Source organism: Petaurus breviceps, unplaced genomic scaffold (genome assembly GCF_028583685.1).
Source record: "Petaurus breviceps papuanus isolate PSGF00001 unplaced genomic scaffold, PetGlider_PUasm1.0 208, whole genome shotgun sequence".
NCBI lineage: Eukaryota > Metazoa > Chordata > Mammalia > Diprotodontia > Petauridae > Petaurus > Petaurus breviceps.
The window spans coordinates 15,356,575-15,383,359 of record NW_027185852.1 but is presented as its reverse complement, the minus strand read 5'-3'; the positions used below and the strand labels follow the sequence as shown (position 1 = coordinate 15,383,359).

Below are 26,785 nucleotides of genomic sequence, written 5' to 3'. Positions count from 1 at the left end.
TCAGGGCTTAGCACAATGCCTGCCACATAATAATTGCTTAATAAATGCTTGCTGACATGGCTTGACTTAAAGAGATGAGTGCACATGGCCGCAGCCCTGAATCTATGCCCCTCTACCTCTGTCAGATCTTCCTCTGGGAAAACCAGAGTCCCCACCTCAGAGATGAAGAGGGGTAAGCTGTAGTTCATCAATGACCATCTCTACTATGCTTAGGCTCTCCTTGATGAGAAGTTTTGGTGACCTCATCTCCCTGCTCCATCAGTCATACTACTATGTAATTAACTAACAAAGAATACAGAACCTTAAAAAAAAAAGAAAGAAAAGGAAGGAAGGAAGGGAGGGAGGGAGGGAAGGAGGGAGAAAGAAGGAAAGAAAGAAAGAAAGAAAGAAAGAAAGAAAGAAAGAAAGAAAGAAAGAAAGAAAGAAAGAAAGAAAGAAAGAAAGAAAGAAAGAAAGAAAGAAAGAAAGAAAGAAAGAAAGAGAAAGAGAGAAAAGAAAGAGAGACAGAGAGAAAGAGAGAGAGAAGAGAGGAGAGAGAGAGAGAGAGAGAGGAGAGAAAGAAAGGGGAGCTGAATTTGGGGTTAATCTACATTTTCCTTCGGGCAATTTAAAAGGACTCTTGCTCATATAAATCAAACAATCCACTAGATGCATGTTAAAATGGTGATCTCATGTTAATGGACTTTAATTACTTTATCATATCACCAAAGAGCCCCTGGTTTTCCCTTCGCTCCTCTATTTAACGGAGCAATCGTGTCAAAAATAAATTTATCCAGCACCTTTCACAAACCGCGAGGAATTAAAAACTACACCCATGGAGGATGGCTTCGGTTTCTGCCGCCCCTGGCGCCTTAACCCCACACAGCCCTGGAAAGCTCTGTTCCCTTTCCACGTCCAACATACACATGCTTTTCTTCTTTCTTCATTATCAAGATAAAACCCAGATCCCAATAAAGCAACGAGGGAAGGCGCTGAATGCCAAGGAAAAGCCCATTAAGCTCCAGAAGAGTTTGCTCCCCAAACTACTGTTCAAGGGACTAATGCAAAGACCAGCACATGTACAGACAGAGCCTAGGGTCTAGCAAAGTGATGTGGGGAGGAACAAAGGCTTGTTACACTAAGAAGGGGCCTTAGAGGGCATCTCCATGCATCTCTGCCTTATGCCGTTGGCCTGACTGAGACCTAGAGAGATGATGTGACTCGCTTGAGGTTCCACAGTTGCTTTCTTACAGGCAAGACTTGAGTAGAGGATGCCTGAGTCCCAGCACAGAGCATCATCCAAAGAAACATCGTGGCATGTTGTGAAGGTGGGGAGAACTTTTAACTAGCGATTCTAACATGAAAGGACAAGAACAAATATCATGAAAGGCTGCAACATCAAATGTGACACATGCATGTCCACAGCTATATGCGTACACATAGGTAAATATAAACACACGTGTCTATACGTGTGCATGTGTGCACACATGGATAGAGTATTGATATTATAAGATGTACATGGATGAACATATACTCTGTATGCAGCTGTTGGATTCTTGAACCTCCAAGTAGGAAGAGAACCTTATAGATAATCCAGGCCAACCGTGAGTCATGGGATCAGAGATCTGTGCTTGAAAAGGGTACCAGTAGTAGGATTTGCTGAAGTCGTCCAGAAGAGATGAACAAATTCTCCATGTTCAGGCAGCTGGAGTGACATAAGTGACATTAGGCCTCAGGTCTCCTATAGTTTAGGTCTGTTTTCTTCCCAACCTTGTAAATTAGTGCTTGTCCAAGAAGAAGCCATATTCTCTACTACTGGATTCCGAGGACTAATACCTGAATTCTAGTCCAATTAAACTCAATCACTGGAAGCATCCACAGGGTTAAAGAACCTTGAAAGTTTAGGCTAATTCTGTCTTCAGCTTGAGAGCTGGTCAAAATCAGTCTTTCCAAAACACTGATTTTTTTTTTTTAATTTCTGCCAGAGGCCCCTCATTTGGGTGAGTCCTAGGGTTGATTTTGCAGACATGTTGAAAACTCTCAGATCTGACTGAGTAGCAAAACATATACCCATGGCTACTCAGACCAGCAGCAGCCCTTCTTACTCCACAGCCATCAGCTATGACCCCCAACTCCCCAGCAACCATTTTGAAGGGACCCACAGTTGGCATTTATCTTGGCACCACTTATTCCCATGTGGGAGTCTTTGAATATGGGAAAGTAGAGATCATTGCTAATGACCAAGGAAACAGGACCACCTCAAGCTACATTGCCTTCACTGACACAGAACATTTCATCAGTGATGCTGCAAAGAATAGATTTGCAATGAACCCCACAAGCACAGTCTTTGATGGCAAACATCTAGTCACAGATTTAATGATTCAGTTGTGCAGTCAGAAATGAAGCACTGGCCTGTCATGGTGGTGAATGACACAGACAGGCCTAAGATCCAAGTAGGTTACAAAGGGGAGACCCAAAGCTTCTATCCAGAAGAAGTAGCTTCCAAGGTCTTGACCAAGATGAAAGAAATTGCTGAATCTTACCTTGGGAAGACTCACAAATGCTGTAGTCGCAGCACCAGCCTATGATTCCCAACATTAGGCCACCAACGATGCTGGATCAATTGCTGGTCTCAATCTGCAATGATTCCCAGCATTAGGCCACCAAAGATGCTGGATCAATTGCTGGTCTCAATCTGTTTTGAATCATCAATGAGCCCATTGCTGGTGCTATTGCTTATGATTGGTATCGAGAGAATTGCATTGATCTTTAACCTTGGAGGTGGTATTTTAGATGTCTCCTTTCTTACTATTGAAGATGACATCTTTGAGGTCAAGTCCCCAGCTGGGGACACCCACTTGGGTGTGGAGGACTTTGACAACCACATGGTCAACCATTTCATTGCCAAGTTCAAATGGAAGTGCAAGGCAGACATCAGTGAATAAGGGGGCTGTTCTCCATCTGTGTACCACTTGTGAACATTCAGAGTACCCTCTCTTCCAGTACCCAGGCTAATATTTAGATTGACTCCCTCAATGAAAGTATTGACTTCTATACCTAAATTGCCCTAGCCCATTTCAAAGAGCTGAGTGCTGATCTCTTCCATGACACACTGAACCTTGTGGAAAAGGCCTTAAGATAGATATATCAAGCTAGATAAATCACAGATTCATGATATCATCCTGTTGGGTGGGTCCACTTGCAGCCCCCAAATCCAGAAGCGTCTGTCAGACTTCTTCAAAAGCAAAGAGCTCAACAACAGTATCAATCATGGTAAGGCTGTTGGCTATGGTGTAACTGTCCAGGCTGCCATTTTGTCTGGAGATAAATCTGAAAATGTACAGGAGTTTCTGATGTTGGATGTCACTCTTCTCTCCTTGGGAATTGAAACTGTTGTCAGAGTGAAGACAGTTCTGATCAACCATATTAGCATCATGCCCACCAAGCAGACACAGACCCTTGCCCCCTGCTCAGACAACCTTCCTGGTGTGATTATTCAGTTTTATGAAGGTGAAAGAGCTATGACACAGAGTCACAAGAATCCCCTCAGCGCTGAGTGGTATTCCTCAGGTAGAAGTGATATTTGACATCGATGCAAATGGCATCCTCAGTGTTTTTACTGTGGTAACAGCCCAAGCAAGGAGAACAAGATCACCATCACCAGTGACAAAGGTCATCTGAGCAAAGAAGAAATTGATTGCCTGGTCCAGGGGGCTGAGAAATACAAGGCTGAGGAGGAGAAGCAGAGAGACAAGGTATCTTCCAAGAATTTTCCTAAATCTTCTGCTTTCAACATCAAGGCTTCTGTAAAGTATGAAAAAAATACAAGGCAGAATTGCTGATGAAGACAAGAAGAACCTTGACAAATGTAATGAAAAAAAAATCAACTGGCTGGATAAGAACCAGACTGATGGGGAGGAAGAATTTGAGGATCAACAGTAAGAATAGGAGATCTACAATGCCATCATTACTAAGCTGTGCCAGAGTGCAGGGGACCATGCCAGGGACCATGCCTGGAGGGCTCCTGAGGAGTGGAGCAGCCCCATCTAGAGGTGCTTCTTCTGGACCCATCACTGAAGAGGTCACCTAAACACACCAGAAGAAAGAGCATTACTCACAGCTTTCCAAAAATTGAAGGACCCAGATTTGTAGCCAGGGCAGTAGCAGTTGAAAAGTAACATTTAAGCTACCATGTAACTCTGGACATTCTGAATACTTGAACATGTGCAGAGGGAGAGGAGTGAATGACATGGCACGTTATCAGAACTGTAAACAAGTGGAAATGCAATTTTTGTCCTGGAGAATAAAATCTATTTAAAATTGGCACCATAAAAATTGTGCCCATGATGATTAGCAGAATTAAAGGCGAAGGACTTCCATTTAGAGGTCAGCACTAGGATTTTGGTTGACACCATATGCAAGTTATAGGAGCTTTTATTGAATGTGTGATTATTTATTTTAAATTGCAACTAATTGTTTACCACTATGTTAGCCATAGGAGATTACAGAGAGTGAAATCCTGAGATATTTAAGTCAATACTGTAAAAGGAAGGCAAAAGTAATAAGACCTGTTTGAAACAGACCAGTCTAGGAAGACCTTTAAGATTGATTCTTGAAAATCGGTTGTCATCTTCTCATCATTGTGCAATCAAGCCCTACTTCCCTGGTGGTTTGTTGGCTATGACTCGGCTATGTCTGTGAACACTTTTAGAGCATGTTCTGTTTTCTCCTTTCATTGTATCTCTAGTTCTTAGCACAATGCCTGCCATCTAATAGGTTCTTAATAGATGCTTATGGACTTTACTTGTAATTCTTAAAATTAACTGAAAGGAGAACACCGAGTAAACATTGTCACCATTGTCCATCAGCTTACATTATTATATGTTATGTACTTTGCCCACATACAATACCCACTGCCTTCCACTTGTAACAACATGGGCCCAGCAACTCAACTACGGGTAGATATACTGATCTACTCCCCTCTGGCCCCACTTACTACCCCCTGTAACTTTCTAGACTAACGTCCCTCTCTCTAGACATCACTACCTATGTGTGCTGTTTCTTCCTAATTGAATGCAAGATATTTGTAGGCAAAGATTATTTTTACTTCTGTATTTCTACCCCCAAAACTTAACACAGTGCTTGACACATAGTAGGTGCTTAACAATTTTAAAAAAGCCCATTCATCTATTCACCTCATTTACTCTGTAGGTACTCGACGTTAGGCCAGCTAGGTGGCACAGGGGATAGAGCACTGGCCTTGAACTTAGGAAGACTCATCTTCATGAATTCAATTCTGGCCTCAGACACTAACTGTGTGACCCTGGGCAAGCTACTTAACTCTGTTTGCCTCAGTTTCCTCATCTGTAAAATAAGCTGGAGAAGGAACTGGCAAATGAATCCTATCCTTGCCAAGAAAATGCCAAATATGGTCAGAAGAAGTCTGACATGAATGAAAAGTGACTCAACAAAAAACTTGGACCATCTAAAAAGAGAAAAGAAGGCATCAGTGTGGTAGAGTGGGACAGATCTAAAGCAAGAATAACCTAGAGGTCATCCTGTTCAACTTCCTAATTTTAAAGAGGAGGAAAGAGAAGCCTAAAGAAGCTGTCAGAACTGGGATTCACCCTTTCTTCCCATGACTTCAGGAAAACAACGTGTTTTAGTCCTAGCTCCATGATTACAGTTATTGTCATCGTGCACAAATGACTCTCTCTTGGACATCAGTTTCCTCACCTGTAAAAGAAATGTGAGAGACAAGAAACAAGAACAGCTATGACCTTCTCCTTCTGATTTGTAGTTTGTTTTGTTGTGTTTGACCTTTGTTCTCAAAGAAAACCATGATGTCAGGGAGCTGATGCCATGACATGCAAGTGAATTGGATTTAAGTGAGGGAGGACTGTGCAAAGTGACAAACCTCACTTTCTCCTCCAGAGCCATCTGGGTTCAGTGGCAAGATAAAGATCAGGATGAGTGGAGATGGCCCTGGATGCAGTGGGAGGCCTTGGCCTTTTGAAGCTAAGGTATTTAACCAGTCTCAGTTTGACTGAGTCTGCACCCTTTCAGTGATTGACTAGGTAATAAATGGGGCAGAGAATGGCCTTTTTTGCCTAATTAAAAATAATCAATCTGGGAGAGGAAGACCCTAAGGGTTTCTGACCAAAATAGAAACAATTGCTGTTTACATTCATTCTGAGTCAATCTGGACCCAAACCATGACAAAGTGGGGCTTAGCTTGGGACCTATTATTGCCCAATCAATGACAGCAAGTATGATGTGGGTTCAAGAAATGATCTTTTAAGAAAGCAATGTAGCCTGTTAACCCTAAGATACCTTTAGAGGTTTCAGTGATCAAAATTTACATTCCTTTGGGAAGAGTGCCCGCAACTGTAATTTTAAGGAGGAGGAAGGTCTGAGCAAAATCACCTAGGCAGGAGGTTGGTACCAAGGGCAATCTTTCAAGGACATCTGTCTTTTGAAACCAAAGGACTTGTGTAGCTCTCTATTAACTTCACGCCTTCATCCTTTATTTTATTTCTTCCTCATTTATCCTTTGGAGTAGAATGATAACTAGGGATGTGCAATGTATGACTATGCTCAAAGGACAAAAAGCTGGAGGTTCAAAAATGAACATTTAAATATTTCTTTTTCTAACCATAGATTTTTATTAAAGTGCTAGAAAATTTCCTTCTCCATGGTTTGTGGATTTTTTATGATCTGATCTATCAAGTCACACATATTACAGTGAAGGTTGAAAGGTCTCCAGGAGATAATGGCACAGCATGGAGACCATGTTTTCCCCTAATTTTAGCTATGGAGCTTCAGGACTTCAAAAAAAATAATAAAACATTCAGATTTTATTTTCAGGTTTGGGCACCTATAAAATATTAAAACTTATGGATCAAAGATTGAATAGGATTTGTCCTCAAGTAATGAGAACTTAAATCTTGACATGATAGAAGAAGGTGTGTGAGGAGGAGGGGAGAAGGTGGAGATGGAAGGAGATTCACCTCAAATATCCTTCATCAAGATGAAATGAGTGAGCTAATTAGTGGAAAGCTATAATCAGGTCTGCACTAATTTGGTCTCTATTTAATCTAACATTTTCAACTTGCAAGTGACCGCTGGTGTTAAATATAAAAAAAGGAGAGAAATGAGAAGGGAGAGGAAATAATAAGAGGGGGAGAAGGAAAGATGAAAAAAGCAAAAGAGAAGAGGGGAGGGGAAGGAAGAGGAGGAGGGAAGAAGAGAGGAGTAAAGAGGAGAAGACACTGTAGTAAAAATAAGTACTTTGCTGGAAATAATACAAAATATGGGGTAATTCCAGCTTGTCTCTACTATGAAAATGTCTCCTGAGATTCATCTTTTTTAACCATAAAGGACCTATGAAGGATCATGCTGTGCACCTCCAGAGAAAGAACTGATAAATAGGATTGTACATAGTATGGTTTTACATATATTTATAAATATTTGTTAAATGATGACCTTCTGTAGTTTGGGGCAGGGAGGAAGACAGAGCAGAACTTGAAATGTAAACATAAATAAATAAACAGAAAAGAGAATTAGGAACAAATTTGATAAGCTGGCATAGGGCATCAGATGCTATCTACCTTGGTATATGAGCTTCAGTAAGTTGTTTCAAATTTCTGGACCTCAGTTTCTCCATTAAAATATGGATGAGGATAATAATCCCTGATTCCTCCCCCATGTCCCTTAAAGGACTTTCATGAGAATTAATTAACACTTTTTGGGAAAAAAACCCTTTAAAAAGTATAAAATGATATGTACATATACACATAGGATAAATACTACAGGTATCATTGGTTTTGTGATTGTGACAGTCACTCATTTTTTTAAATGGCTTTGTATTTTTATGAATCTGATTTTAATGATACAACCTTAATCAAAATGCTCTCATCAGAATTGTTTTATCAACTGATCAATCAATATTTGTTAAGGACCTACTATGTGACAGGCACATCACATCAAATATGTGTTGTGTCTACTTATCCATGTTTATAGTACACCCATTTCTCAATAGACTGCAAGCAGGAATTCTCTATTTTTGCCTTTGTACACTCACTACCTAGGCTAGGAGCCTGGCTCACAGTCAATGCTTAGTGTTTGTTAAATGAATGGATAGGATTGTGTGTGTAGAAACAACCACCAAAGAGCCAAAAGAGAGTCAGAAAGTGAGTAGGAAAATTTTTAAAACAAGACGTAGGAGGAGGGTTAATTAAAAAAAAAGATTCAATGTGTAGCATGGAAAAGAATAAATTAGCTTCATGTGTGCAGTCCTGCTCACTTCAAGAAAACTTAATATGTAGACATTGAAATTTACAGAAGAGACACATTAGTGGGCATTTAATTGTAGGAAAAGGGGATTCTTCATCTCATACCCTGGTTCTCCTTCAAGCCAGCAAGCAATCAATCACCAAGAAATTATTAGAACATACCAGGAATCGTGCTAAGTGTTAGAGGTGTTGGAAACAACAGTGAAACAGGTTCTGCCCTTACCAAGCTTACCCAGAGAGTATCCTGGGTGTATTTAAAATATAAATAGAATTCAGTTCTACATATGGAATTGTGTTTCCTTCAATTTCTCGCTAATGTGTGATCCATCTAATGATCTAACACATAAGATGGCCATTACCACAGCATGCTTACTAATTCCCACTGAAAAGAAATCAATAGGAACAACATGAAGGATTTACATTAGATTGAAGGAGGAAGTACTTCATACTGAGGGCTGAAAATTGTCAGGGATCAATTGAGAAAAGTTTTGTAATCAAGTCTATGAGTTTTTTCTTTTTTTTTTCCTTTAAAAGATATTGCTTCTAGATTTCTGAGATGGCTTCAATACAAAGATGACGTGGGTGACCTCTCTGGACCCTTGCAACTCTAGGATTTTTAGGAACTTCTAAAGGGGAGGATATGGTCAATATCTGTTATGAAAAGGGAATATAGATACATATACATACAAGTGTGTATATATACATACACATACATACACATATACATACATACATACTTTTCTATATGGAAGAGATCCACAGCTCAAAATGGTGAAGAGAAGGAAGAGTAAATATTAGTCACTAGACTGAGAAAGTTTCAAGTTTCTGAGGTTTGACTTGGAAGGCATCCCTCTAGCAACACACTTCCCTAAAGCTCTGGAGAATGATCTCTGGTCAAGTCGGGCAGGAAATCCTGTTTCTGGTAGATGGCTTTCTTAAGATGTTCTGATTTCAGATCCTGGCAAGGTCCAAACAGCATGGAAATTGGAAGGAAGAGAAGAAGAAAAGAAGGAAGAGAAGAAGGAAGGAAGGAAGGAAGGAAGGAAGGAAGGAAGGAAGGAAGGAAGGAAGGAAGGAAGGAAGGAAGGAAGGGAAAAAACAAGAGATATTTTTCTAAATATTTAATCTCAAATCTCAGTACCCATTAAACATGAATTTAGGTTTGAGTTCTTTCTTTTATCCTAATTAGTGTATTCTTCTAAACCAAGAAATTCTGAATCACACTAAGAATAATCTCAGAATTTTAGAGGATTTTTGACGACTGAGGATCAGGATACCAGTTTGGGTTTTGATTTATTTCATTTAGTTTTAGAAATCACACTCAGCTCTACCATAAATGCCTTTGGTCCTTTTAAGTTTTCCTGTTCACCTAAGCTGTTGCAGTTAATTTTGTCTGGGGCAGAAAAGAAAAGCAAATGCTGAGCACAGCCATTAGACCTGTAGGATAAATATGCGTTACTCCCATCTGTCTGTGTCAACAGACTCTGGCCCACTTCATACCCTTTCAGGTAAAATCAGTATGTTGGTAATGACGCAGGTGATGTTACTTAATGGACTACTGTGCTCTGTGTGATGAAGGCACCACCCACCTTTTAGGGACTGCACCGGTCTCTTAACCTTTTGGTCTCAAATTTCTCGTCTAAAAAAATGTCATTATATGTAGCTAACCTTTGCAGTCTTCTCCAGAACTAATACCCTGTGTTCTAAAGTGTCATTTTCTAACATCCTTTCTAGATCTAACATTCTAGGCCTCTAACATTCTCTGTTCCAAGGTCCTTTCGATACTAGTAATCTATAATCTATCTCTCTACCTCCCTTCAGTCTCTAAAATTTCATGTTCTAATAATGACATTCTATAATCTGAAATTTTACATTTTAAGTCTTCCCACTTTCTTACATCACATATTCTAATATTCAAAGACCCCTTCTGGGCTACCATTCTGTATAATAAGACTCTAGAATATTACTCTCCCACATGTCTGTCTCCTTATTTCAGCCTCAAAGAATCCCTGTCTTCCTTTAAGACATAGCTCAAACATTGTCTTCTTCAGGAAGCTTTTCCTGATCCCCAACCTGCTAGTGTCTTGTCTCCTAAATTGTGTTATTGTCCCATTGTTTCAGTCATAACTTACTTCTTCTGACCTCATTTGGGGTTTTCTTGGCAAAGATATTGGACTGGTGGTTTGCATTTCCTTCATCAGCTCATTTTCCAGATGAAAAAACTGAGGTAATCAGGGTTGAGACTCACTCAGGGTCACAGAGCTAGTGTTATTTTGAACTATTTTGCATATATTTGTATTATTAACTTCATATTTATGCTTAATATATTTTATGTTTATTTTTATTTATTCATTTTTATATGTCTCTCTCATTAGAATGGAGATTGAGAGAAGCTGTTTCATTCTTCTTCCATCCCCAGAGTATAACAGTGTCTGGTAGACAGTAAATGCTTAATAAATATTTGTTCTTTGATTGATACTGTATTCTAAGGTCTCTTGCTACTCAGAATGCTGAGATTCTAAGAAAACCAAGAATTTCATTTGTTGAATTCAACTAAGCCCATTAGGCACTTTAAAGAGCCTCCAGGGAAAAAATGAAAACAGATCCCTCCAAATCTCTGGCTTAAAAAAGAAAAGGACAGGCTCCTAATACTTAGAAAGATTGCTGGACAATTTTTATTTTCTCCTGGAAATGTTGATCATCTTATCTGAATTGGAGACAGGAAAGGTTTAATTAGTATCTTCTTTGCATAGTCATGAAAACAGCTATGAAAATGATATATATGTACATATATGTATATATACATACATGCATATGTCTAATGCATATATTTGTGTATATCTCATCATATATGCCTATAATGCATTATATACAATATATACACATAATATATATTATATATGCATTTGTCTATAATTACTTCTTAAAGACTATTTTTTAAAAAACACATTTTAAAAAATACTATCCTCCAAGCAGAACAGGAATCTCTTTCACTGTTAAGTGATTTCTATAATTCTCAAATAGTAGGCCACTTTCATCTCAATAGGCCATGTACAAGATGACAGAGACTTCCCAAGTGACTAAGAAATCTGTGAGTTAAAAGAATTTTCTGCAATTATGTGCTGGGAATATTAAGACTTAATTAATGTATTAGAGATTCCAATAATAAAATGCACAGTGTTGTCTGAGAACAAATGGAAATCGTTAAAGCATTGGTGAAATTTATGGTTAAATAAATCAACGAAATTGTCAAATTCATGAGGGAAATCTACCCGGGCGTATATCTACATGGGCCTATCAACGGAGCTTCCCTGCCTAGAGCCGATCCTGGCCTGTCACAGATTCCATAGATAAAGAAAGCATGGCCCCTAATGAATTTTGAGTATTGCAACCCACTTAAATAATAGATGGGACATCCTTCTAGTGGGCTGTCTGCCTGCAAAGTGACCTGAGGTACAGGAATCTCTGATTACGCCAGCCGGGGCTGTACAGCTGCACATACGCTCCAGGCCTATCGGACCAGACAGGGCGAGGGATGGAGGGTGGGGGTGGAGGGCAGCAGCTGCTTTGGAACATATGAAAAAAAAAAAAAAACAGAGTCAAGAGGAGGAGGGGTAAAGAAAAAAAGAAGGATTCTCTCCTCTCCCCTCCACCCCACCTTCTGAATATATTTAACGTGTTAAACACACTCTGGAAAATTTCTGAGGGTTTCAAAAAGCAGGCTGCATTGTGAATCTCACAGGGAGTGTTCCAATCTCTGAATACTGTATTCCATGTTTTGGACGGCATCTGCTACAGGGAGGAAGTTATGAATAATTAAGCCAGCCTGCATGTTAGAGCCATAGATGATGGCGGCCCTGCTTGTGTGCTGGCCTCCCTGGCATGGCCGAGTCCATTTAGCAAACTCTGCTCCTCTCTTTCCCTTTAAATTTGTTTTGCAATCACTTAGCAGCTTAAAGGGAGGGGTAGTGGTGAGGGGAAATCTTCCTTGAGTTTTAATTAAAGTATTTAAAATCATTTCCATCGAAGTCATATGCGCTTGAGGTCTGTCAAAATTGATGCTTTAATAACATGTCACCTCTTTCTCTATTGCCCTGAAATCTGTTAAAATTACCACTAATCTAATTGGGAACAAAGTTGTCAGAAAGAATGCCGTTCTGACAGTTTGTCTTTCTGCAAACTGCCGACAGATTGCAAGCCACGCATGTGTTGAGCAGATGGGTAAGTTAAAAGGAACACACAAAAAAAAGCAATTTATTAAATCACCTGGAGCCAGAAGCTCCATTCCCAAAATAGTGAGAATGAAATATAACAGGGGCTCCGAGTCCTGGCACCGGAATATACCAGAAGGTACCGGTTACAAAACAAAACAAACATTTGGAGAAGGCTCAGCTGTGTTACAGAATAATGAGGAGTTATTTAACCCCATCTAGATTACCAGCCGAAATTAATTTAGGGGGCCGCAGCTTTGGGGGAAAATGGTTTGGAAGGCAGCAGGTTTAACCCTTCAGTACCAGCCCCTTTGTCACTGGAGAGGAGGCAAGTCTCTCTCTCTCTCTCTCTCTCTCTCTCTCTCTCTCCACCCACTAACACACTCACACACACACACACACACACACACACACACACACACACACACACACACACACACACACACATACACACACACACACCCCCCTTTCCATCAGCTGAGCCAGGTTGCCAAATGAGGGATTGATGCAGGGGACTGGCTGCCTATCCTGCAGATGCTTCCCACATAATTGCTTTGCTGTCTTCCAGGGATGGAGGGGCTGAGCATGAGCAGGGGAAGGGCCCCAATGGGGGAGGTGAGAGGCAGTGCCAGCATACTTAGTGGGGCTACTTTAATAATACCCCTGCATAGCAGCGGATTACATGTTATCTGAAGAGGTCAGTGATTACAGGGAAGGAGCTGATGTGGGAAACTTGCAGTCCCTCCAAATTCAGGGGCATTTGGTCATTTGTTAAACTAATATACATGTAATCTGGGCAATCTGGGGTCTGAATATAGTAGGATGGAATCAAATACATTTTTAAAGGGACAGTGCATTTGAAAGAAATATCCCCAAATCTCTATTACCCCCCTTCCCCCTCCCCATACACACACAGATGATCAGAAGCCTGGAGAGCTGACCTGTCTGGTACTACTGAAAGGGGGCGATATGAGACTGTGTTTCACAGAGCAAGATGGAAAATTTCTACTGGAAAGTTTTGTGGTTGGAATAGGGAAGCAAAGCCCCTGGGAGAATTCCTAGGTCCCTGAGAGAGGACTACAGCTTTGGAAAGCATTCCTACACAAACCCCTACCCCTGAGAATTCCAAAGCCCCTGGGAGAATTCCTAAATTCCTAGGAGCATTCCAAAAGCCTTCAGGGAATTCCAAAGCACCTAAGAGAATTCTAAAGCTTTTGATCATTCCAAAGACTGGGAGAGAATTCTCAAATGTATTCCAAAGGCCTTAAAGGAATTTGAAGGAAGCAAAAACAATTCCAACAGTATTTAGCTACACGTGAATCTTAATTCGGGCTCTTTTCTGATAGCTGCACATCAAAGATGTCTTGTTAGTTTGAACACCATGGGACCAAGTTGTTCTAGTTTCCACTCCAGTCTCAAATTAACATCAGTGAGTAGTCAGTGCATTATCAGGTTCTGACTGGTATAAAGTGTGATAGGAGGAAGTGTGACAGCTAAAATATAATTGGAGGTGATATTGGCAAAGACCCTGGGATCCTGATTGGGAAGTAATGAAGTTCTGTTTGGACGAGGTAGAAAGCTGAGTACAGCTGCTGGGAGGGTTTAGGAAAAGGAAGCCATCTTGAAGATTCCTATTTTACCTAATTTTTCTTGCTCACCAATGGCGAATCCAGTTGTTTCCATGCTACCAAAGAGAGCTTTGCATGCAACTGGAGATGCAAAAATCTATCAGTGTTCTATAAATTTCCACACACTGGGAAGAAGCCCTGGTCATCCTACCCCAATGACAATTGTGAAGATTCGAAGTTACAAGAACAGGAGTGGCATATACCTTATGCCTGAAACAGAAAGTCTAAACTCACAGAAGTCATTTATCAATTTCAGAGTGGAATAAGAGCCAACAACCTCTTCTGCTCTTTGCAAATCAAGGGATTCTTCCTTTTGGCCAAATTGCCTTTCAACAATGTAGAATCATAGCATTTTGGAGCTCAAAGGACCTTTAAAAGACATACTCATAAAAATGTAAATGACAATATGAGACAGAATATGAGAAATGCCAAGTGAACAGCCCTCAGACATTATCCAGTCCAACCTCCTCATCTTAGAGATGAGAAAAGTGAGTCAATAAAAAGGACAAAAAATGGCCCATGAATTAAATAAGGACTGACCTAATTTGGTCAGAGGGCAAAATTAAGAGCCAGAAGTGAAAGTTGCAGAGTCAGATTTTAGCTCAGGAAGAAAAAAATCCAAACAATGAGAGCTGTCCAAAAGTAGGGCGGGTGGGCACCCTTTCACCCCAGGTCTTCAAGCAGAAACTCAGTGATGACTTGGGCAATTTGGATAGGAGATTTTTGTTAAGGTTTGGTTTAGATGAGATGGTCACTAACTCCAGGGGTCTTTGGTTTGGGGACAATATGGCACAAGCATGTCAAGGGAAGACTGGTATGAAGACGGTCAACTTGGAGAGAGAATGACTCATGCCCAATACTTCAAGATCCAGCTCAATGCCATCTAGTTCAGAAAGCCTTCTCTTCTTCAGTTAAATTCCCAACTGTTTACTTTATCTGAAGAGTTTCACCTGGAGTGGTCATGACTCACTGGAGCACCAGTCAGGTGCCTCTCTATTAATAGCATATCCATTTCCCCTTGTGGTTTGGAGGGACATCCAAACTATAGGTAGGATTCTGAGCCTGGAGGGCTATATATCTATATGTAGCTAGATAGACCTATATGGATATATAGAGAAAGATTTATGTATTTTATATGTGTGTATATGTATGTCTATATACAGATATAGATATATACTCTTATATGTGTGTGTATATATACATATTTACCCATACAGTGCTAGGCAATGGAAGTCAAAGAAAAAAAAAGAATAGTCAGTGTCCAGAAGCTCATGTGCTGCTGATTACTTAGTACCCAGTGAGCCATCACCATCATCATCTTTATCATCATAGCTAGCTTTTACACTGTGTGCTAAGGGTTGCAGAGTGCTCTGCGATCATCGGATCCTCACAACAATGCAAAGAACTAGCTGCTATTTTTGTCCCGATTTTACACTTGAGGAAACTGAAGCAGACAAAGGTAAAGTGACTTGCTCAGAGTCACATAGTTAGGAGTGTCTTAGGCAGAATTTATTTTTTAAAGCAATTGGGGTTAAGTAACTTGCCCAAGGTCACACGGCCAGTTTTTTTGTGTGGGTGTTAAGTATCTGAGGCCGGAACCTGGGTCTCCCCCACTCTGGGCCAGGTCTCTTACTCACTGTGCTGCCTAGCCACCCCCTGAATTTGCACTCAGGTCTTCCTGACTCCAAGTGCCATGCTCCATATATTTTAATGGACTGCAAACTCATTATTAGTCAATAGTGCGTTATGATGGCCAAGAAAATTCAGGGGAATTTTGCTTGCATTATGAGAGACATGTCTGAGACCAGGCAGGTGATATTTCCACTGTATTCTATCCTGTTCATTACACAGCTGGAGTGTTAGAGGTATCATAATTTCTTATAGAGGGTGTATAAGGGAAATTCTCCCATTAATTTGGTGATGTCACAGGGTGGTGAAAATTTCTTTGGAATTATGATTTGAAATTTTCGATTAGAGATGAAATAATTGGCTTGTGATGGTGTGGATGCACTGGTGATAAACTAGTGAACTTGGACTCTTGTGAAGCCACTCTTTTCTGCTGACCTGCACATTAAAACACACACTCACATACACACACAAACACACACACACATACACCACCTATGTAGTAGCATGTAGTCTGTGTTTTAGCCCCTTTTGAACAGAGCAGATCATCATCACATTGGGTCCTGGATGTGGTATGTTAGTGGCAAAAGCCTATGCATGCAGAATTTTGCCCAATTCATGGAAGCCACTAACAGTTACCTTGAAGTAGAACCACAGGATGTGAATGAGCACTAACCCACAGAGTCTAAGCTGAGAATCCCTACACACCCAATTTAGGATCCATCATTCCTGAGAGAGAAGTGGGATGTGAAAGGAATGCTAAGCTCTTGAGAAGAAGGGAGTTCTGGATGTGACCCCAAAGGTAGGGGACCCACAAGAAACTAAAGACTCCACATGTGAGAAAAAATTCGAAACTTTGATTTCCTCCACTGCTCTGAATTATTTGGATGGGGACATTTGGATGCGGAGTTGGTGCCTCTAGTAACCCAAAAGCATTTTCCTTTGGAGGAGACACAAGTCAACCTGTACTTAATGCACTTATATTGTGCTAAGCATTGTTCCAGAGGCCTGTGGTAGAAAGAAAGGTTAAAGAGGCTCTGTCCTCAAGCAACTCACATTCCACTGGGGGAGAAAATACACAGATGAATACTATATCCAAGACAGAATAGATATACAGAGATAGATATATAGAGATTTATATATTTTATATATGTATATGTATATATAAACAGATATAGATATATACTCTGACATGTGTGCATATACATGTGTGTATACAAATAATTACATGTATACATATATGTATGTGTATATATATATATACACATATACACACATTTATCATTTGAAGGTCAATTCAGAGGGAAGGAACTAGCATTGGGACTACAGGATAAAGGGAGGAGGAATGAAGACTGGGAAAAAAACATCTTGCAGAAGGTAGGGTTTGAACTGACTCTTGAAGGACACAAGGACAATCCTTCTGTTTAGGGATCTAGTGTTGACCATTTGTGAAAACTGGTTGAGGTAAGTGAAGATGTTCATCATAGAGAAAAGAAGAGCTGTGATGCACTTAACAGCTAAATGTGAGCATTTGAAAGCATCTGTCATATGTAAAGTAGTTTACATTGATTTTGTTTTGCCCAAGAGGCAATGGATGGAAGTTCCACAGAGGTGAAGTTCATGCCCAGGGTCACCCAGTTGGTAAATATCTGAGGGAAGATTTAAGGTCAGGTGTGTCTGACTGTAAGTTCAGCCACTACTACCACTTGTCCTATTTTTGTATCCTCTGCAGTGCCTAGAAGAGGCTCTTAGGAAGACCTCAGTAAGTGCTATGAGTTGGTTTAAGAAACATCTCTTATTTAAGACCTTTTTTTGTCTTCCCAACAGCTGCCTTCCCACACCAGAATATTATGTTAACTCCAGTCTCTGTGTTTGATCTTTGCTTATCCAAGCACAGATTGTTTTCTCTTTTTTAATCTTTTATTTATTTATTTTTAGTTTTCAACATTTATTTCCACAATATTTTGTGTTACAAATTTTCTCCCCATCTTTCCCCTACCCCCACCCCAAGATATCGAGCCAACTGAATACCCCTTCCCCAATCTGTTCTCTCTTATATTCTCTCCCACTCCCCCCCCCAACTTTCTAGTAGGGCAGGATGGATTTCTATACCCCAGTGCCTGTATACCTTTTTTCCGAGTTGCATGTAAAAAACAATTTTTTAACATGTGTTTTTAAAACTTTTATTTCTAGATTCTTTCCCTTCTTCCCTCCTCACCCACCCTCACTGGGAAGACAAGCAATTGAATATAGGTTGTACATGTGTAGTTATGCAAAACATTTCCATAGTTGTTATATTGTGAAAGACTAATTATATTTCCCTCCATCCTATCCTGTCCCCCTCTTATTCTATTTTCTACTTTGACCCTGTTCCTTTTCAAAAGTGTTTCCTTCTAACTACCCTCTCCCTCAATCTGCCCTGCCTTCCATCATCTGCCCCTCTTATACCCTTCTCCCCTACTTTCCTGTAGGGTAAAATACCCACTTGAGTATGTATGTTATTCCCTCCTTAAGATATATTCAATGAGAGTAAGGTTGACCCATTCCCTTTCACCTTCCTGTTCTTCCCCTCCATTGTAACAGTTTTCTCTTGCCTATTTTACATGAGATAATTTACCCAATTCTATGACTCCCTTCCTCTTTCTTCCATTATATTCCTCTCTGACCTCTTAATTTTATTTTTTAGATATCATCCCTTCCTATTTAACTGATCTATGTATACATGGACACACATATACACACACTCACATATGTATTTATATACACATATACCCTCCTACACACATATATGTATATATTCACATATATACATATATAAAATACATATATATTTTCTTCAACTATCTTCATGCTGTAAAAAGTCTCATGAGTTTCAATTATGTTTTTCCATGTAGGAATGTAAATAGTTCAACTTTAGTAAGTTCCTTATGATTTCTTTTTCCTGTTTATCTTCTCATGCTTCTCTTGCTTCTTGTATTTGAAAGTCAAATTTTCTGTTCAGTTCTGGTTTTTTCAACAAGATTACCTGAAAGTTCTCTATTTCATTGAATGATCATATTTTACCCTGAAGAATTATACTCAGTTTTGCTGGGTAGGTGATTCCTGGTTTTACTCCTAGCTCCTTTGGCCTCCAGAATATCATATTCCAAGCCTTTTGATCCCTTAATGTTGAAGCTGTTAGATCTTGTGTTATCCTAATTGTGCTCCCACAATGCTCAAATTGTGTTTTTTTTTTCCTGATGGATTATAATATTTTCTCCTTGGCCTGGGAACTCTGGAATTTGGCTATAATATTCCTAGGAGTTTTCTTTTGGAGATCCTTTTCAAGAGGCAATCAATGAATTCTTCCATTTTCTATTTTGCACTCTGATTCTACAATATCAGGATAATTTTGCTTGATAATTTCTTGAAAAATGGTGTCTAGGCTTTTTTTTTGATCATGGCTTTCAAGTAATTCAATAATTTTTAAATTATCTCTCCTGGATTTATTTTCTAGGTCAGTGGTTTTTCCAATGAGATATTTCACATTGTCTTCAATTTTTTCACTTGTTTGGATCTGTTTTAAAGTAGCTTGATTTCTCATAAAGTCATTAACTTCCACTTGCTCCATTTCAATTTTGAAGGAATTATTCTTTTCAGTGAGTTTTTGAAATTCTTTTTCCATCTGGGCAATTCAGCATTTTAAGGTATTCTTCTCCTCATTGGCTTTTTGGGCCTCTTTTTCCATTTGAGTTAGTCTATTTTTAAGGTGTCACTTTCTTCAGTATTTTGGGGTGGCATCCTTTAGCAGACTGTCGACTCACTTTTCATTATCTTCTTGTATCATTCTCATTTCTCTTTCCAAATTTTCCTCCACTTCTCTTATTTGAGTTTCAAAATCCTTCTTGAGCTCCTCCACGGCCTGTAACCAATTCATACTTTTCTTGGAAGCTTTTGATGTAGGAGTTTTGACTTCTTCTGGTTTCATGTTGTGATGCTTTTTGTCCCCACAAAAGGATTCTATGGTCTGATTGTGCTTTTTCTGTTTGTTCATCTTGCCAGCCAATTACTTGACTTTTGAGCTCTTTGCCACAGTAGAATTCTGCTTCCAGTGTGGAGAGAGCTGTGTCCAAAATTGCTGGGGTTTTCACAGTTGTCAGAGGTCTGAGGATGGTGCCCTCTCTACAGCCACTACAAGCTCTGGCACACTGGTTACACACCCCAGGTCCACCATCCAAGACTGCAACCCAGATCCAAGCAGGTCAAAGCAAGAGCAATTACCCTCTGAATGGTCTTTTAGTCTCCCTTCAATCTGCAGCCCAGGAGCTCTGGAGGCAGCCACATGGCAGCAGCTACAGCCACTGCACCTCTGCCAACTCTCACCCAGGGGCAGGGGTGGACTGTACTCTTCTCCCCCCAGTTCCAACAGAGTTCCCTTCTGAACTTTTACTTTCTGTGTGGTGTTTGTGGGTTGAGAAGTCTGGAAACCACCACAGCTGCTGGTGATTCACTCTCCTGAAGACTGCTCAGGCCATTCTGTGCTGCTGATAGGGGCCGCCCTGCATCTGGGCCTGTGCAGCTCATGTGGGACTGTGCTCATCTCCCATTCTGGTGCCATATACACTTCCTGTCACCCTGCCAGGTTGCCTTCAAGGAGATTTGTTTATCTCTGTCACTTTGTGGGTTCTGTAGCTCTAAAATTTGTTTAAAGTCATATTTTACAGGTATTGGAGGTGGTTGGAGTGGGAGCTCAGCCAAATTCCTGATTTTATTCTGTCATCTTGGTTCTGCCCCCACAGACTTGTTTTCTACATGGAAATTTAAGATCCTTGAATGTGGGGCTGACTTCAAACTTAATAAATACTCATTGAATGAATGATGATAGCATGGGGACAATGAAAAATACATATGTAATGTTAGCACTTCAGGACAGAGCTGAGGACCTTGCTAGAATCCCAGGTCATCAGAGCTCAAAGCAGATTAGAACATAAAATAACTGATCAGTGCTAGCACTTGTAGAGTGTTTGAAGTTCTGCAGAGGATTTCCCCTGTGTTTTCTAATTGGATCCTCCCAGCAACCTGTGTGGTAGGTACATAGAAAGAACTTAGGACTAGAAAGGACTTTCAAATGTAGAATGTAATGCTATGGAGTGCAGTATATCCATGATGGAAAGAACATATAAAGCAATGAAATATTAGAGTAGAAAGGGCCCTAAGAACATTGGAGCTGAAAGGGCTCTGGTAATGCATCTTGTCCAACCTCTTTAATTTACAAGTCAGGAAACTGAGACCTGGGGAAATCAAATGGCTTGCCTAAAGTCAAACAGATAGTAAGCATCAAAAGTGGGGTGTGAACCTAGCTCCTACAACTCCATACTGAATATATTTACCTGTACAGGATGCCACCCTCTTCCTCACCAAGGACCTAGAACATTAGAAGTGGTAGGGACCTTAGAACAGAGAATATAAAAGCTGGGAAGGAATTTAGAGCACTGAGAGTCACACAGCTTGAAGGGACTTTTAAACTTCCTAACCCATCACCCTTATTTTATAGAACAATTGTTTGCTGCTCAAACTTAATAAGAAACCTAACCAACCAATTCTCCTGTTCACTGGGGCTTTCTCCAGCACATAGAATTTCATTTAACTTTAAAGTAGACCCTTCTGTGCACTGCAGAGAACTTCAGGGTGTGCAGGGGCCTGAGAATTTGGCCTTGGGAATAAAAATAAGTGACCCAAGGCAAACACAAAAGGAAAAAAAGATTTTCAAAAGGGCAATTTTAGAGAGATGTGGAGAACTTGGAAAGGGGCCAGGGAAGGCTAACACTCTCTTAAGGAGGCATAGAATGGGAATAATGAGGAAATCTTGCAAGACTTAGCCATACTTAGTCTAGGAATAGGAACTCTAAGATATGATATTTTCATGATCTGTGATACCAGTCCTTGATGAATCATGTACAAAAAAGTGACCAAACTGGTGTCTTGACAGGATGCAGGGAAGCCCCAAAAGAGTCCTCCCAAAACATGCATCATTAAATATAATTTACTTCAATCCAGTGTCAATGTCATGGAATATTAGAAAGAATCCTGGGGCAGCTAGGTGGCACAGTGAGTAGAGAACTGACCCTGGAGTCAGGAGGACCTGAGTTCAAATATGGCCTCAAACACTTAAAAAACAAACAGAAAACTAGCTGTATGACCTTGGGCAAGTCACTTAACCCCAGCTGCCCTACCTTCCCCCTTCAAAAAGCAAAAAACAAACAAAAAAAAGAATCCTGTCCTAGAGACAGAAGATCTGAGTAGGAACATGGGCCTTGCTACATGGCATCTGTGGGTTGTTGGACAAATTGGTTAACTTGTGTCAACTGCAGTTTCCCCCTTTGTGCCTGGCACATCATAGATAAAGGAAATGTTTTGTTGTAATTGTTTTTTAAGTTAATTAATTGATTGGTTAGAAGTGGAACAGGGGGTAATACTATTTAAGAACCCATTTCCTCATTGTACCATCCATTGTCTATGGCGATAGAAGACTGTAATTGGGCTTGATATAATGGAAAGAATAGTTTGCCGAGAGTCAGATGAGAGGTTTGGAGTTCAAATCTTGGCTTATGAAAACTGTGTTACCTTGGACAAATTGATTCAATTCTCTGAGTTTCAGTCTTCTCATTAATAACAAAGGGCCCATAAAACTTTCATTCATAAAACTTCCCTTATACGGTTTGTTTAGGAAAGTATGAGATATGCAAAAGTGTTTTGATAGAGCAATTAATGATACTACCACTAGTAATAACATTTTATATTTGTACCAAATTTTAAGATTTTTCATTAATAATAAAATACTTATATGCTAATAAACATAATAATAATTCATATTTACATTTCACCACAAAGTTAGTAAATGACATAAAGGCATTGCATCACTTTTGTTACAATGTCATAAACAGACTTCTGTACAAGGTGCTTCATAGCTAATCCCATTGGAATTTCCAGGGACAGATAGAGGTGAACTCTAGGTCTCATTCATTCCTACAAAGTACAAAGGAGTAAATCAATTGCCAGGGACAACTATGAAGGCTGGTCATGTAACAGATTACCCTTTACTACCTGCGTGACCTTTGACAAATCCCCTAGTTCCCCTCTCTGGAGCTCAGTTTCTTTATCTGCCAAATGAGGAAGTAGGATAGATTAGCTCCTAGCTCCTCATCCTATGATTTTATTGGTAAACCAGTTCTTGACTAAAAGACAAGCCAGGGGTATCTTTATGGGTGGGTGGGTGGATATTATCTGTTCAACTACTTTTAAAAGAGTCTTTGTAATTGAGAGTTACTCATATATAAAATAGGAACCATAAATGCTCATTAATAGCCCCTTAAAAATTCTATGAATCGTCAATAGGGATACCTGTGGGGACAATACGGACTAGTAGGAAGAGTCCCTGCATCTGAACCTCAGCTATATGCCCTTGAATATGTCATTTTATTTCTTAGAGTATTTTTTTAACCATCTGTAAAAGCTATTATTATTAATATAATTCAAAAGAAACAGGATAGGAAAAAGTAGGATGCGGGAGCACTGGATAATAAGTAAGTATGCTTATATGAGGAAATGGAAGAACCGGGACAGGGAAGCACAGGTGAAAGCATTTGGAATGCAGGGCAATTGAGGGAGAAATAGGCGCCATTGTGTTCCCACTTGGGCTGGATTGGGAATGATGGTAACTGACAGCCAAAAGAAGACAAAGAAGTCAACTTTTTATTCCCCTTTTGTTTTCTTTGCTGAAAAGAATGGATAACTTTTGCCTTGGAAATTCTAGCACAAAAATGACTAACTGGGAATCATGGAAGGTGATAGTAAGAGAACACATTATTGCTCTTCATGAAGTGCTCTAGCCCAGATTAATTACATCCTCAGGTATTGGGAAAAACAACAAATGACAAAAATAACAAAGTCAACTCTCAGACATGATTGCTTCTGTGAAATATAAAAAGACCATGGAGTCCTGAGGAGGGAACACAAGGTGGGAGGATGGCTATTATTGTCCTGATTTTCCAAAAATGGAAAACAGCAGACCATGCAAACTTTAGGCCAATGATCTTCAGTGCTGGTGGGGAGGGGGAGGGGAGAATAATTCAACATAGAAGAGATGATTAACGCACAATATGAAGAGGATGTGGAGGCTGTAGAGGTCAGCATGGTTTCATCAAGACCAGGATATCCCAGGCTAACCTTACTTCCTTTTATGACATGGATAATAAAGTAGCTGAATAATATAATGGTAAGTGGATGTATTACCTAAATGTTAGCTAAACTTTTGAGACAGAATCTCACCACTGTTTTGAAAAAGGCAGAGAGCTACAGAGGTAATAGGGGTTTGAGATCTGATTGGTATCTTGAGATTTGTAGTTCAGAGGGACCAGCATTCCTTTCTCTGCCCTGAGAGTAATTTAGGATAATCTTACATTTTGAGTTAGGAGGAGAGGATTAGTCATACTGCAGAGTTCTTAAAGACTCAGTCTGGGAGACAAAAGGAGTAAGGACCTCAAGAACTAGGTGGCTGCAGCAGTAGTGAGGGACAGCTTCCTAAGCCCTACCTAGGGCTTAATGTGTTAAGGCAGAAAGAATTATAAGTGAATAACAGACAAGAGGAGAAAGTCAAGCAACATCTTAATGATCCATTGTGGAAGGAGCACTAGGCTTGTCTTGGTTTGGTCCCAAAGGGCAATCACAAGAGCAATAGATGCAACTCCCTAATAACTAGAAAGGTCCAAAAGTACAGTGGGCTGTCTTTGAGGTCATGGTTTCCCCTCACTACATACCCTTGAGCTAAGGTTGGACTAGCCCTTGTTGGGTGCATCATACCAGGCATTTCTTTGGGTTAAGGGCCTAAAAGGGACATGTGGACTTCTGTCGACCTTCCCAGTTCTTAGATGCCATGATGCCATGATGCTGATTTCTTTTATTGATGAGAAAACTGAAGTTTGTGAAATGTCCAAGGTCACAGAGCTAGTTAGTAGGAAATTCAAGAATAGATCATTCAATATGCCGGCCAGTGAAATTTCCATTCCTACAATAACACATACCACCTCTTCCCCAAACAAATCTACTTGTTTCTTCCATTCTATTCTATTCACTTCAATTCATTTTAGTTCACCAAGCATTAATTACTTGTCAACTAGTGTTCTAAACAATATGTGATTGTTGTTTAGTAATTTTCAGTTGTGTCTGACTCTTTGTGGCCCCATCTGAGGTTTTCTTGGCAAAGATACTGGAGTAATTTGTCATTTCCTTCTCCAGCTCATTTCACAGATGAGGAAACTGAGACAAACAGGATTAAGTGACTTGCCCAAGGTCCTTCAGCCAGTAAGTATCTGAAGCTAGATTTGAATTCAGGTCTTCCTGACTTCAGGCCTAGGAATACAAAGGCTACAAACAGAAAAACAGTTTCTGCACTTGTTTGTTTTAGGAGTTGAAATCCCACCTTTGATATTTGTTGATATTTATTTATGCTCAATCTTGAGCAAGTGAATTAACCTTTCTGACTCCCAGTTTCTTCATCTATAAAATGAAGGAAGGACCTACATGGTCACTGAAGTTCCTTCTGGCTATCCTATGACTCCAAGAAACCCTTTTACATCTTTACTAGAAAACCACCCCTATAAAGAGGAAACCTAATGAATTTCAGATATAAAATATATGCAAAATAAGTAGTCATTTCAGTGGTAAGTAAAGCATTAATCACTGGGATGGGACAGGGGACTCAGAAAAAGCCCTAATGTAGGAGGCAGTCCCTGGGCTCAACTTCGTAGAAAGCTAGGGGTTCCAAGAGGTAGAGGTGAGAAAGGAGGGCATTCCAGGCATGGGGGACAGCCAAGGCAAAGTCGTGGAGGTGAGAAATAGAATGTTATGTGCTGGGAACAGTAAGCCAGTTTATCTGGAACTTACCAGTTCTTCTCTTCTACCCCTTCCAGCTTTTCCAGTGTTTTAGGAAATTATAAAGATCCCCTCTCTTAATTGAGAACTTAAGGTTTGTGATTTATTTAATGGTGGCTTTAAATAAATGTTTTTAACCCCACTTAGAATCAAGCCCTTCGGATGATTTATTGCTACATTCTTCCCCTGGTTAATTAAACTCATTTCTTAGGAAATGACTCATGGCTAATCACACCAAGAAAAAAAATTGTTATATTGCCCTCTTTGTTTTAAAATAAGTGTAAATAAAGTTAAAAGCAAAATTAAAACATGCATACACATATATGCACACACTGGTCCTAAACTCAGTAGCATTATATAAAATAATGCTACTACAAATGGGTTATAAATCCAGCCCCAGTCTTGTTACTAGGTGGAACCAGGCAGCAATTTACATCCTGCTGGAGCTAACATTACTCCATGTTCTATCAAGTGAATTTTCCATTTCTTTGGGGAAGCACAATTTTGGAAGGTAAAACCATCTTTTTTTTTCTTTCCTCCAGATTCCTAGACTCAAACCTGTTGTATGGCTTCTTTGCCCACTGGAGGGATATAAAACCATTATGCTTAAGTGTCCTAATAGCTAGCATATGTTTTTTTCTGAGAAATGACACTGCCATCTGGATTTAGGTCTACTGACGATTTCATACAATACTCCCTCTTTCTTCAGAGAAGGGAGGCTGAACGATCCTACTTGGAAAGCTTTGTCTTATTAATGCAAAAGCAATTGGAGGTGGAACTTACATGTGACCTCCCTTCTGAAGATTGCAGATGGCTTTGCTAAAAAAAGAATAGGACTGCCATTGGAGCTGGGAATTCTGGAGGGATCAGTCTGGCTAGAAAAAATGGTGAGCCAAATCATTCTTCCTGAATAGCATGCTTTTCTACAATGACCCAGTGAGACCATATAGTATTATTACACCCACTTTTAAGAGGAGGAAACTGAGTCTCAGAGAGGGAAAGTGACTCATCAGAGGCAAAAAGTAAGTTGTGGTAAACAAGACATAGAACTGGGCTTTCTGATCCAGAACGGGGACTCCATTGTATTGTGGAATAACTGAGAGAGCTGATGGAATGAGTTGTGTACCAGTCTTGGAAT

At 39.9% G+C, this 26,785-nt stretch overlaps 1 pseudogene; it reads left to right on the top strand.

The window, feature by feature from the left end:
* The first annotated feature begins 2,130 nt into the window (after positions 1-2,130).
* Positions 2,131-4,069, top strand: LOC138165132 (heat shock cognate 71 kDa protein-like; annotated as a pseudogene).
* The last annotated feature ends 22,716 nt before the right edge of the window (positions 4,070-26,785 follow it).